The sequence below is a fragment of the Malaclemys terrapin genome, chromosome 3 (genome assembly GCF_027887155.1).
Source record: "Malaclemys terrapin pileata isolate rMalTer1 chromosome 3, rMalTer1.hap1, whole genome shotgun sequence".
NCBI lineage: Eukaryota > Metazoa > Chordata > Testudines > Emydidae > Malaclemys > Malaclemys terrapin.
The window spans coordinates 82504200-82517180 of NC_071507.1; positions in this window are offsets into that span (position 1 = coordinate 82504200).

Here is a 12981-nt window from a genome sequence, read left to right on the forward strand (position 1 = left end):
TACTGACATCACTAGCAGATGTCTTTGTCTAACCTAAATGTTTCTCAGAACCCGTCAGTCTTTCCCTTACCACCTAGTTTAAATAATCCCCCAAATCTTCCCCATTTTCTGTGCCAGCAATCTGGCTCCACTTTGTTTAAAACGGAGTCAATTCTTTCTGTAAAGAATCTTCCTCAAAGGAGTCCCCAGTGCAGAGGTGAAAGTTAGCCGGTATGCCCCGGTATGGCATAGCGGCAAGAGCTGGTGCGCCATACTGGGGCAGCCCGGCTTCCCCAGGCAACAATTTAAAGGGCCTGGGGCTCCCAGCAGTGGCTGGAGCCCCAGGCCCTTTAAATTGCTGCCAGAGCCCTGCTGCTGAAGCCCTGGCATAGCCCAGTGAGGCTCCAGGGGTTATTTAAAGGGCCGAGCTCCTGCTGCCTCTACTGCCCTGAGCCCTTTAAATAGCTGCTGGAGCCCTGCTGCTGCTACCCCAGGGCTCCAGGGGCTATTTAAAGGGCTGGGGCAGTAGAAGCAGGGGGTTCCTGGGCCCTTTAAATAGCCCCCAGAGCCCTGGAGTAGCGGCGGGGCTCCAGGGGCTATTTAAAGGGCCTGGGGCTCCTGTTGCCTCTACGGCCCTGGGCCCTTTAAATAGCCCCCTGAGCCCTGCTGCCAGAGCCCTGGGGTAGCAGTGGCAGGCGGGGGCTCTGGCAGCGGTCTAAAGGGCCCTGGGCAGTAGCAGCGGCTGAGCCCTGGGCCCTTTAAATTGCTGCCGGAGCCCCCGGCTGCCGCTGCTATCTGGGCGGGGGAGGGTACAGGGCGGGCCAGGGCTGGCTCTGACCTCCCCCATCCCCGCCCGAGGCCCCACTCCTTCCGGGGGCCAGAGCCGGCCCCAACCCAGCCCCGTACTGGAAGTACCTATTTCTACTTTCACCCCTGCCCCAGTGCCTCATAAATTTGCATCCCTCCCTCCTAAACCATCTTCTTATCCATAGATTGAAACCTTGTAGTTGCACCTGTTCTCTGCATGAAGCCAGAAGCATTTCAGGGAAAGCGACCCAAGAAAAAGAAAGGGACAACTAGAACGTGATACGTAAGAATGGGAGAGATGAATGCTATAATTTCCCTGTATTAAAGTGGTGATATGCAACAGGCAGAAACAACCACTTCTCAGGAACACCGTCCTTTGCATTTGCATGGTCTCTGCTAAGCCTACTTAGTGCAAAGTTTCTCTCTTACAAGAACCTTTCCCCCCAGCATGCCTTTCTTTAGCTGTTCCTTTAAATTTGGCAGAGCCAAACAGCTGCATCCTAATACGACCATTCTTCAACTGGCTGCTGCTTGTGGCATCTTTCTCCCTTCCAGCTGCTAAATATTCTTAACTCCTATAATGTTTTACCTTTTTTTCCCTATGGAAAAAAATCAAATTTCTTCAAAAATTTGAGGCTCAAATGCCAAATATTGTTACTGTAAGCCTGTCTGGAATAGGATTTTTTGCTTTGGTGAAAAATCCTCCCTCTGCTAATTAAATAAGATGAGCTCAAAGAATGGGATACCTGTCCCACTACCTGGGGCCATATTATCCCTGGCCCTTGAGTGGGTATGCTGAAAACCAAAAGAAAGGGAGTCTTCAATGCTGCTAAGCAGCCTGCTCAACAACCAGGGACAATGCCGTAGCCGCTACCCACCGGGGAGCATGGGAAGCCGAGGGTCATGTAGCGCCTCAAAAGGTGGAGGGGAAGAGAGTAGTCAGGACCATGGTCCACTCCTGTCCTGTCCTCCTTTCACTGGCCTACAGAGTGACTGGCATACACAGTGCAGAGCAGGCTGGATTATCCTAGTAAGATGGACTAATGTGTGTGTACCCTTCTCATAGACTCTAAGGTCAGAAGGGACCATTATGATCATCTAGTCTGACCTCCCGCATGATGAGGGCCACAAAAGCTGACCCACCCACTTCTCTACAATCCCTCACCAAACCCTTCCAGAAGAAATGCAGTTCCTAACTTCCCCTCTGCCCCCCTTTTCAAGGCTGTGATTGATACTACATAGCCAAACCCCCAATGTGAGTGACGGCACAGGTTAACTTAAATGAGGTGTAAAACTAAACAGTTTTACAGCTTTTCCCTTGAAATTGGGTGGGTTGGCAGTTTGAATTAAATAAATAAAAGCTGTGAAACTTACAGCAGATGGAGACACAGTTAGGAATACATTCTTGTAAAGTCTCTCCCTCCCCCAAAAAGTTGCTTAAATGTGTGGTGGTTTATTACATGAGTGCCATTTTTCTTAACTGTCCTTTTTTCTCCTTCTCATAATTTTTGGATTTATATCCTCCATAGCTAAGGAAGAACTACATGCTGCAATGCATCCATATAGAAAGTATGTAAAGCCAGAAAACCCCACACCTTATGGGCCAGACTCTGTCTGAATAAGTCCCATGAAATCCCAAGGAACTCCAGTGATTTCAATGGACTCAGACGATGACCATATCAGCGCAACTAAGATCAGAATCTGGCTCATAAAATCCAGAAGTTTCTGCTTTACTGTATAAAATCAAACCATCCATGTTGGTACATGGTATATTGTGGAGCAGTACCCAGGCAATACATTTTAGTTGTCATGGGGCTTCTGTAATGCCTTAAAGGAGAGAAGTTTTTATCTACCATAGCTGTATGTTCTCTGTAGCTGCCCTGTTCTCCAATGATGCTTCTCTCTGCCTATCCAACCAGTGCCTGCTATTTTATTAAGTGAAGTGGGGTGGATACTGTATAATGTATCAGGAACTAGTGCTCATATTTGCTACATCAGTGTGTTGCAATCACAAATAATCTGGGTGGAAAGTGGTTTTCCTTCCCCTAGCCCCCCCCCCCCCCCCCCCAATGTCAAGATTTTGAAAAATATTCCTCTCTGCAATCAGGACAAAAAGTTAAAAATCTCAAAGATTTTCACAAATAAAAAGACAGGGGTGGGGAAGGAAGGTGAGGAAAGAAAGAAAAGACAGGTTTGGGTCACTCACACATTTCATTTAGATAATTGTGAAATGTTTCATTTCAATTTTGACCTTATGTTTACATGTGTTTTTTTAACTATTAATTAACTTACATTTCACAACAAAAAGTCATTTTGAACCAATTTCAAAAAGTGTCTTTAAACAATTTTCAAGACAGGAAATTTGTCTAAACTGACCCTTCCCTACAAAAAAGTTTTGGTTTTGACAAATTGGCATTTTCTGCCCTCTGACCCCCACAAAAAACCAAAACAAACCCAAAGTTTTGTTGAAAAATTCCCACCCATCTCTAATTAGAAACACATAACAAAGCCATTATTAGATTTTATCAAAATCTGCTGTGACATACTTTGACCTTGTAATAATAGCCTACTGCATGATGGGTAACTCCATTTAGGTGAAGAAGAACTAAGTCTTTAGAAATATTTACAGCTTAAGCTACAGTACACTTTTCAGCCAACCAACCAACCAATCTATCTATCTACTTGTATATATCCCTGTAGCATCCATAAACAAAAAAGATTATCTTCTCTTTATAAACACATTAGTCCCTTTCCAACATCTGTGGCATATTCTTCAACTATCTTCATCTTTGCTGAACCTATCTGTGTCAGAATAGGATACTGGAGATTCACACACTGCAAATCACACTTTAAATCTTAGCAATGGCTGTAACAGTGTGTCTTGGAAATTGTTTATAGTCATTTAGATTATGTACTCACTGAGTAACTTCTAATAGATACATTCTGAGAACTCCCTTTGTGAGTCAATTTCCGCTCTTTAAATCATACTGACATAAAGAAAAATTAAGATGGCTTGTGTGGGAGGCAGAAACCAGCAGTCACATCAGTTCCTGACATGGATATTTTGACCAAATGTCTTTTTCAAATCTTTGGAGAAAACAAAGTGAAATATTTTCCTGAACTGAGGACTGTTATTCATAACATCATCTGTCTTAAGAGGGCTTCCATTTCAGTTGTAGGCCAGGGAGCTCACTGAGCCCATCTCCTAACTGTGTAGTGAACACAATTGTCTGTCCAGTGTCTTTGCTATTGCAGTCTTTAAGGAGGCATCAAACATCAATCAAGATGGAGAGGGTGGAGAAGAATCTTCCTATCGTTAATAAAGAATAATTCTTAGAAAGGAAAACAACAGACTCAGAATGCTTTCATGTAACATTCTAGAACTCACTAATCATTCATTCATGTGTTTAAAGAGCTAGGTATCTAGCTTCTTATAAAATGATTAGGCAAAGGGGAAAACAACACATGATTTATTTTGATAACAACTAGCTTTGAGATGGGCAGGTAAGCAAAGAGCCTGAAGGAAACACTAAAAAGAAAAGGACTTATAACTATAGAAGAGAATGATTTTTAGTGTGGAAAAATGAGAAAAATCAAGACAACACTTAATCTCTATTCAATATTTATCATCAATATATCACAACAGAGTTCACACCTACCTTGCTAGGAAGTTTCATCTATTATAAATGGAGGATACTCTAACAGGATTGTTATTTACACAGGCCACAACCCATTATTTATTCAACATAGTCAAATTTCTTGACTTCATTTACAGATGTTATTTATACTTTTCTGGATTGCTTCAAGAATATTAAAACACTCAAGTGTAAAAACAATCCTTATTCTCTCAGGCAAGTCATCTGATATCCTCTCTCCCATTGAAAGTGATGCCTGTCACTTAAAATATACATGATACCAAAATTGTTAATTAAATGGGAGGAAACAAGGTCATTCTCACTTACAGCCAAGAGGACTAAAGTTCTCTATTCTATCTAGACCCGTAGGCCTGGTCCACACTAACCCCCCACTTCGAACTAAGGTACGCAAATTCAGCTATGTTAATAACGTAGCTGAATTCGAAGTACCTTAGTTCGAACTTACCGCGGGTCCAGACGAGGCAGGCAGGCTCCCCCGTCGATGCCGCGTACTCCTCTCGCCGAGCTGGAGTACCGGCGTCGACGTCGAGCACTTCCGGGATCGATCCGGGATTGATTTATCGCATCTAGACAAGACGCGATAAATCGATCCCAGAAGATCGATTGCTTACCGCCGGACCTGGAGGTAAGTGTAGACCTACCCTTATATATGCCCCATCAGTGTAGGATGTGAAAACCTTACAGTCACTCAGGTATTTATTCTCACTATAGGAAAGTGCTATTATCCCCAGTTTACACCTGGGAACTGCAGCAGAGCAAGACTCAATCACTTGCCCCAAGTTACAGAGCAAATCAGTGGTTGACAGGAATTGAAAAAAGCTTCCTGAACTCCAGGCCAGTGTCTTTATTACAAGGCCATCCTTTCAAAGCAAAGAGCCACAAGACCTCTCACTGGGTGTGACAGAGTACTGAGAGATGGAGCTTGAGCCAGCACTCTGGTCACTATTAGCAACCATTAGGTTCCCTCAGAGAAGGCCTAATTGGTCACGGGATGTGCCTGGCTTAGGAAGTTAATGAGCTAATTAGTGCATTAATGGACAAGTGGTTAAAAAGAACACAGGTAGGAGCGGGGAGAGAAAAAAGAGGGGCTAAGAGTGTCTGACAAGGGGTGGGTCTGTGAGCAGAGACTCCTCAACTCACTTTCTTCCCCCCAGGAAAAGGGACAAGAAAGCTGGAAAACAGTGCAATGGTGTGGATGCAGTGATATGTATTTGTGGAGGGACTGAGACACTGCAAATAAAATACATGCTGGTGTTCTCAAGTAAGAGCTGTATGTGTGCGTGTAAGCAATGACGGAATGTTAGGTGTGCCCTTTCACACTGGGGTAATATGAAAGGTTTATTTCCCCTATCTTTCCCCCCCTAGAAATGAATTCAATCCTCATGAAATGATTGCTGATGGATACTCAGTCTCAAAAGTGATCTTCTTTGAGCACCTCTAGGTTTCCTTAATCTCATATTGGGTTAGTCAGCCAACCACAGAGGCCTCATGTAACGTTAGGTCAAAAGGACAACATGTTGGACTCTGTTCCTCTCCCAGTGAAGTTAATGGCAAAGCTCCTATTAACTTCAATAAGAGCAGGACTGTACCCAATACAATTTGTACGGCCCAGCCTTTCAAAATCAGTCTCTAATTTTGGGACAGCCTGAATAGTGAATAGTGGGGGAAATTATGCAGAATAAATTGACAAATATAGGAAAATCTGTCAAATTATTTGGTGACTATTATTCATCTACCTCCAGTAGTAATAGTTAATTTAGCGAAATTTCCAGCAATAATCTCCCCTCCTGTGCCATTGACTTAACAATATTCCATATAAAATAATTTTATCTATATTTTTGCTTTATTTCCTTTCCTGGTAATAAATTTTCTACATTAAAAGCTGAAATTATTCTAAATTGGATGGAGGAGCTAAAGCATTCCCTTGTTTTTATGATAGTCATGTAGCTTATGAGTGAAGGTGCTAAACTGAACCTGGTTTTTTTTTTTTTTAAGAGTATTAACAAAAATGGTCATCACTTTGACATAGTGCTGTTTTGTATCTACCTACCATTTTCCTCAGCAAACTTCTGTAGACAAACTCCCTTCACAGTTTCTCACTAGCCCATCCTTTGTCCTGCATCATTAACATTTGCTTTCTTTTTGGTATTTGATTATGATTCTGACCACCCCAGCTCAGTTCCACTCACAAAGGATTTAAAAAAATGAAATCAAAAGCCAAAAAAATCCTCACTGCACAATCTCAATCAGCAAAAATACAGCCTCTGACATTTCATTTTATTCAAAAGTTCGGTGCAAAAACTCAGTACACCATTCATTAGTCCATCTGCAATACATGGCTAATAGGCTGTCATGGGCTACAGCTCTGAAGGCCATTCACCCTTTGTTGTGCAATATAGAATAGAAAATATCAATGTTAGCATTATTTTGCTGGAGCTATTGGAAAGCCAGGCAGCAATCTATCCCATGGTGTCATGTAACATACTATATGTGGACTAGCGGAACTACTGTATTAAAAAACAAACCAAACCATAGCAATCTTGCTCAAAGTTCATTCCAAGGCTCAGTCTTTGCTAAAACTTAGAGCCTAATTGTATGCAGAGATCATCAACCATGATCAGAGCTACCTAAGATGCCTGGCACACTCCTCTACAGGGCTTCTGTTCAATGCATCAGATTCCAGGTGTTAGCCTTTCATTTTTACTGCATATTCTTAAATTAGATGGAAAAACCAGACCAAGTTCCTGTTTCATTGTGCAGAGGCTTTAGTGTCAGGCTGCAAAGGCCACACACACACACACACACACGAATTACATAAGTGCAGACATGGGAGGAAGCTTTTATAAGAGCAGTTCTCGTTTTCCTGCTTTTCTTGGTATGTTTTATTTTATATGATCATCTCATTGGAAACAAACCAGGGAACGGGTGTATTTTCAAACTTTTGAAATTCCATGGGCTCTGCTACGGTACAGAGACCTGCTGCTGTGGCAGGTCATTAGAAGGCATTGCCTGCTCACTGCAGGCAGCTGAGTTGGTTTCTGGAAAAGGAGGGTTTTGTCAGCTCCTTGCTTCTCTGGCCTTCCGCTGTTAATGAATGCTGCAGTTGGCTCCTCTGATATTCTGCTTTCAATAACTTGCCACGGAATAAAGCATGGAAAGGTGGCCACTGCTCTGCTTAATAGCATCAGAGGTCCCTTCTTCAATGATTAATACCTCAATTTGTGGCAGTTAGATAGGCTCTATGAAGAGAAAGGGGATACCACTAAGTGTGTAGAGTGTGCAGACAGAGCTATGCAACATATGCAATAATTACACTGTGTTGGCTGTGGTGGAAGAAAGTTTGGCCTGAGATCTCACTACTACTTTCCCCCAATAGCTCCAAACTCAGATTCAGCCTGATTTTTATGGTTACCCTCCCCTATCTCTCTAAATGGATCAAGCTGTAACCTTGGAGCTTGACATCCCAATGTGTCAACATGTGACATATACACATTTTTCAACCCAGGCACATCTCTCTGATGATTATTATTACTGATCATTTGTATAGAGCAGGTGATGTGTGTGATACCTATAATAAATTGTGGGTGCAAAAGTATGGGCCCATTTTACAGTTGGTGCCAAATTACCCCTGCAAAAAAGGAGTCTGGCACTGAAAAAGTGACTCTATGTAACCATCCTGGGTCCTGCTGGACTTTCTGAAACACACATAGACTCTGGAGTTAAGAAGCTGGGGCATGCACTGTCAAGGTGTTCTTCAGCACTTTTATGCATATCTTATAAATCCTCTACCACACATACCTGCACAAACAAAATCCAGATTTTTGTGGAGTCTGGCGTTCCTAAGCCTCACAGGGCCTCCTTCAGAGTCTTGGCAGAACCAGCTGGGTTCAAGGATTTTCAGGAGTCCACACACTTTGTTTCCATAGATTTTCTTCAAGTCACAAGATGAACCAATTATACTGAAAGATTAAGAAGTCTGACTTTGAAGAAATTTTGGTGCAGTCAGGAAACCAAGATAAGATAACTAGCACACCTGCAGTATGGGATATAATCTAATCCTCATATTTGGTGGAGAATAAATAGTTCCATACAGCACTAAGGAAATTTCTAGACAATGGAGTCATAGATGCAAACTTACTGGAAAAAGAAAAGCTGACAGAGAAACTTGGGTGTCACCTGGATATTTCTGGTCCAAAGATACACAAAGTTCTGTGCCAAAAGCTTGACTTCCTCACAGCTGTGAAACAGAATGCATTTTATGAGAGGCCCCCTTCCATGAGGGATGGACATGGTGAGGAGCCAGGCTGCTGCCAAACACAAGGTGGGATGGTGCGGCAAGGAAAGACTATGTAAGTCCCCTGCCTTTTCCCCTCAGGAAGCAGCAATAAGGCATCCTCCCTCCACAATCCCTGGGAGGGTGGAAATGGCTGAGAACACATCACCAGACAATTTGGGCATTTCCCCCCTCCCCCCTCCCAATTCTTATAACTAGAATGTGGCTGCATGTTTTCATGTTGGAGTGGGTAAGGTGGAAGGAAGGCACTTGGTGGGAATAAGGGCTGTGAAGGAAATTGACTGGCGGGTGGAGATAGGAGAGGGAGCTACTTGTTAGGGGAGTGGAAAGTGGAGAGAAATTGTACTGTCTGTATCTGTTTGTTTATCTTGTCTTTAGCTTTAATCTCTTCTGGGCAGAGGCTATCATTGTGCCTAGCATAATGGGGCCTTGGCCCTGGTTGAGGCATTTAGGATGTCACTATTGGTATATTGCTACCGAAATACAAATATCAATTAATAATAATAATAATTATTATTAATAAATAATAACTTTAGGGATGCTTCCTTCAACTCCAGGAAGGAAGGAGGGACATAAAGTTGTCAAGCTTTGACCCAGGCAGCAAGAAGGAATGGGGAAACTTACCATCTTGCTATACAGATATTTTGTAATTTAAGGATTGTATCGACACAAGCAATCCTTTGTCTTTCTTTCTTTCTTTCTTTCTTTTGATCAGGCTAAAGAAAGCTGTGATTACAACTCACTGCATGCTGGACCAGAAAGGAGAAATGTGAAGTGCAGAGGTTTAGATGCCTTAAAATGTCAGGATGTTGTTTTTTTTAAGAGGCAAACAGAGAGGGGAAGTGACTTTCCTATGCTCATACATCAGGTCAATGCATAGCCAAGAATAGAATCCAGGTCTCCTGACTTCTAGTTCAGTGTCCTATCAAATTAGAATCTCAATTAAGCTCTCAAGCAGGATATGAAAAGGCAAAAGGAGGAATAAGTTTACATATTCAGTCTATCAACATGTAAGCTCCTTGAAACTTGGACTTTATCTTCTTCTATGTTTTTGTACCATTGAAACTGATGATTTACTCACTAACTAATATTGCTGATAGAGCTAACAATATTGAAATTGGGAAACAAAGTAAAAATAGGCTTCTAAAGAGGACTGGCTTTAGAAATGTGTGTTACCTTTTATATCCACTTTCTTATATACTCCATTAAGGGCCGGATTAATCAATTGACTTGAAATAACCAAGACAGGGAGGGTTTTAAAAATATTTTGTGACTGTTTGGCATCACCTATCCCTAACCCTAATCCATCCCCTGCCATAATGCAGGCTTTTTTCCAATTGCATATTCTCAATGGCTTTGCCATGTCTCATTTGAAATTATTTAAACAAAAGGATTTCTATCACTTACTGTGGGAGATGATTACAAAGTCTACTAGAGCTCATTTTTAGGACTTTTCCCCCTGCTATTTAGCCTTAACTTCTATTTTCATCACCTTGAACCACCCTAATATTTTATTTCCCTCTTTGGTGTTTAAACTCAGAAAAGGAGACTCTGGAAAAAAAAAACAGAAAATTGTTGATGATTTTGAAATTATATAACTGTCTATGATTTCTGGGGTTTTTTTTCACTTTACTGGTAGGAAAAGATTTTAAATTTGAAGCAAAGAAATTATTCTATTTCTGGAGAGTTTGGACTTATCTGGAGTCCTGTTTTTGGAACAGATTTACCTAAAAAAATTATAAAAAGCTGACAAGGGAGAGACTGTCTACTTGATACATATCTGTTGATCCTACCCTGGCATTTAAATAGACTGGAATTTAATCTCTGAAAAATACTCTCTGATATTGGGTAAAAGGCTAGTTGTGTCACAAATTAGCACTTGTTATGGCTGAAAGGCATAATGGAATTTCTCAGATATTGACACATGGGTGGCTAAAGAGTAAAAGTGTCCCCTTTTGTTTCATAACATTATTGCCAAGAAGATGATGATGCATTCTGGAGTCTCATTTTATATAATTGTTTTAGTCTTCCATAGTGGTTTGTCTTCGACTGTAATTAGGGTTGGGTTTGAACCAAAGCCCTGGATCTGAACATTCCACTGTTCAAACACATTCAGAAATATTGACGCTCATCTTGTTAGTGCCAACATTTTAGTTGGGATTTTTGTTATTGATGGGGAAAGGAAGTCAGAGGTCTGGTTTGTAAAAACTTCCCATTGGGAACGACTGAGTTTTGTAGACTTGATAGAAGTATATTTTACAGAAGAGATTTAAAGGAAGAGATGATTGAGGCATGGTGGACAGGGTTGAGGAAGTGGTCCCAAACGCAGAAGACTCTGTGGAAGAAGGCATTGAGGTCGGAGAGGGAAAAGGTCATGATGGTTGCAGAGAAGCAGGTTGTTTGGGCAGAGTGATGTGCGCAAGCAGGGGAACAGAGATAAGCAAGACAGAGGGAAGTGAGGCCAGGTTGTACAGAACCATTGAAATGAGGACAAAGACCTTGAACTGGATGTGGTAAATGCAAGGAGGTCAATAAAGGGATTTTGAGTGAGGATGTCAAGTCAACTTTAATATAATGGAGTAAAAAAAATGAAATAATAGCCTCTGAGTGTTTTTATAAAGAATAGTTGTTCAGTGAAGATATCTGTGGGGCATGATGAACCTAGTCTTGTACCTCTGAGCCCTTTTTCTACTGAATCAAGTCCAGTACTGCTGATGAAATGTGGGTGAAGGGAATTGTTTAGGAAAAAAGCAATGGGATTTGTATTCACTGGATGAATTTGAGGCCTAAATGCATCAGGTTCTATCACTACTATTAACTATCTTATTTTAATGTGACAACTCTCAGGAATATACTTCTCACAGCCTGTAATAACAGGCGTAGGGAAGGCTTCGGGAAATTGAGGAGATATGCCTAAGAATACATAGTCCATGCTACAGAGAAAAATCATGCGGGGCCTGAGATATTCCACAGATAAAAACAAATGTTTCAGGATTCACACTCCATAACATTAGTGAGAATTAAAGCTTCATATTTATGACTTTTCAATTTGTGGGAAATATTTGAAATCTTTAATAGTCCCTGAGCCTAATCATGCAAGGTACTGAGTGCTCTCAACTCCTACTAAAATCAACTGGAGTTGAGAGGACCCAGCACCTTGTAACCTTATGGTCCTACATTGGCAGCCTCCCTACTATGTGCTTAAAGTTCAAGTCAAGCATAATTGTCACTAAGCAAATGATAAATAAATTGAGTTGGAATTCCAGCTATGTTAGGGATGTCACTGTGAATTCCCCATCTTAGTATCTGATAAATCTATTCCTGATTATGAGTGAAAAACAATGTGTTTGATCTGTGACTAGAGAGCATTATTTCCCCTGCCCTCTTCCACTGTCCTCCCATTCTTTTCACATCTCATTGGACTGCATCTTCTACTGCCTGGGTATGGAGTAGTCCAATTCTGATGCTGTCAATAGGAATCCATTGAGCAGGCGATGTGTCACTGAAGTACTTTAGTCAGAAGGGAAACTTTCTGGACTGAAGCTTAGAATTAGTGCTGTCTGCCAACCTCAGAGGAAAAAGTTCTGCTAATAAGCTCGGCTGAGTGGCACTGGCAGTCTGTCCATCTTTTCATCAAATCAATCAGGCACCAAGAAACAGTTCCAGCAAAATGATCCAAAGTAAACATTATGATTTTAAGAGGGATAAATGACACAAAAAGCCAAAAGAAGTTCTTGAAGAAACAGAGCTGCTATACAGACCACCTACTGTACCAATTAAACAGCTGCATTATGTACAAGCTGAAGGTGATGATGTCATGAAGAGTAGAAGAGCCCAGCAGGAAAAGTGTTGCCATATTCTTAAACCTGACTTCAAAAAGAAATGAAATGGAACTTCAGAAATTTTGGCCCATATAATATACAAAAAAATGCTTGGGCAAAATTACCAAAAGAGGATTTTTAAAAAAGGATTCTTTTATTGTGATGTATATTGAATCTGATCTATTTTCATTGTATAACAAACAAGTATTCCTGTACTGCATGCAGAACTGAGGTTTAGTAGCACTTAAAGTAACTGTTGTATAAGATCTTTAATAGACCCTATGCAGAGTGGAGGATTTGTGTAGCAGAATTCTTTCTGCCACCACCCCTCCAACTCCCAACATGGGAGGCACAGAGCTCTGCTGGGCAGCTGCTCCAGCAGGGAGTTCCCTTCTGACAGAAAATTCTCTGAGGGGGATTTGTG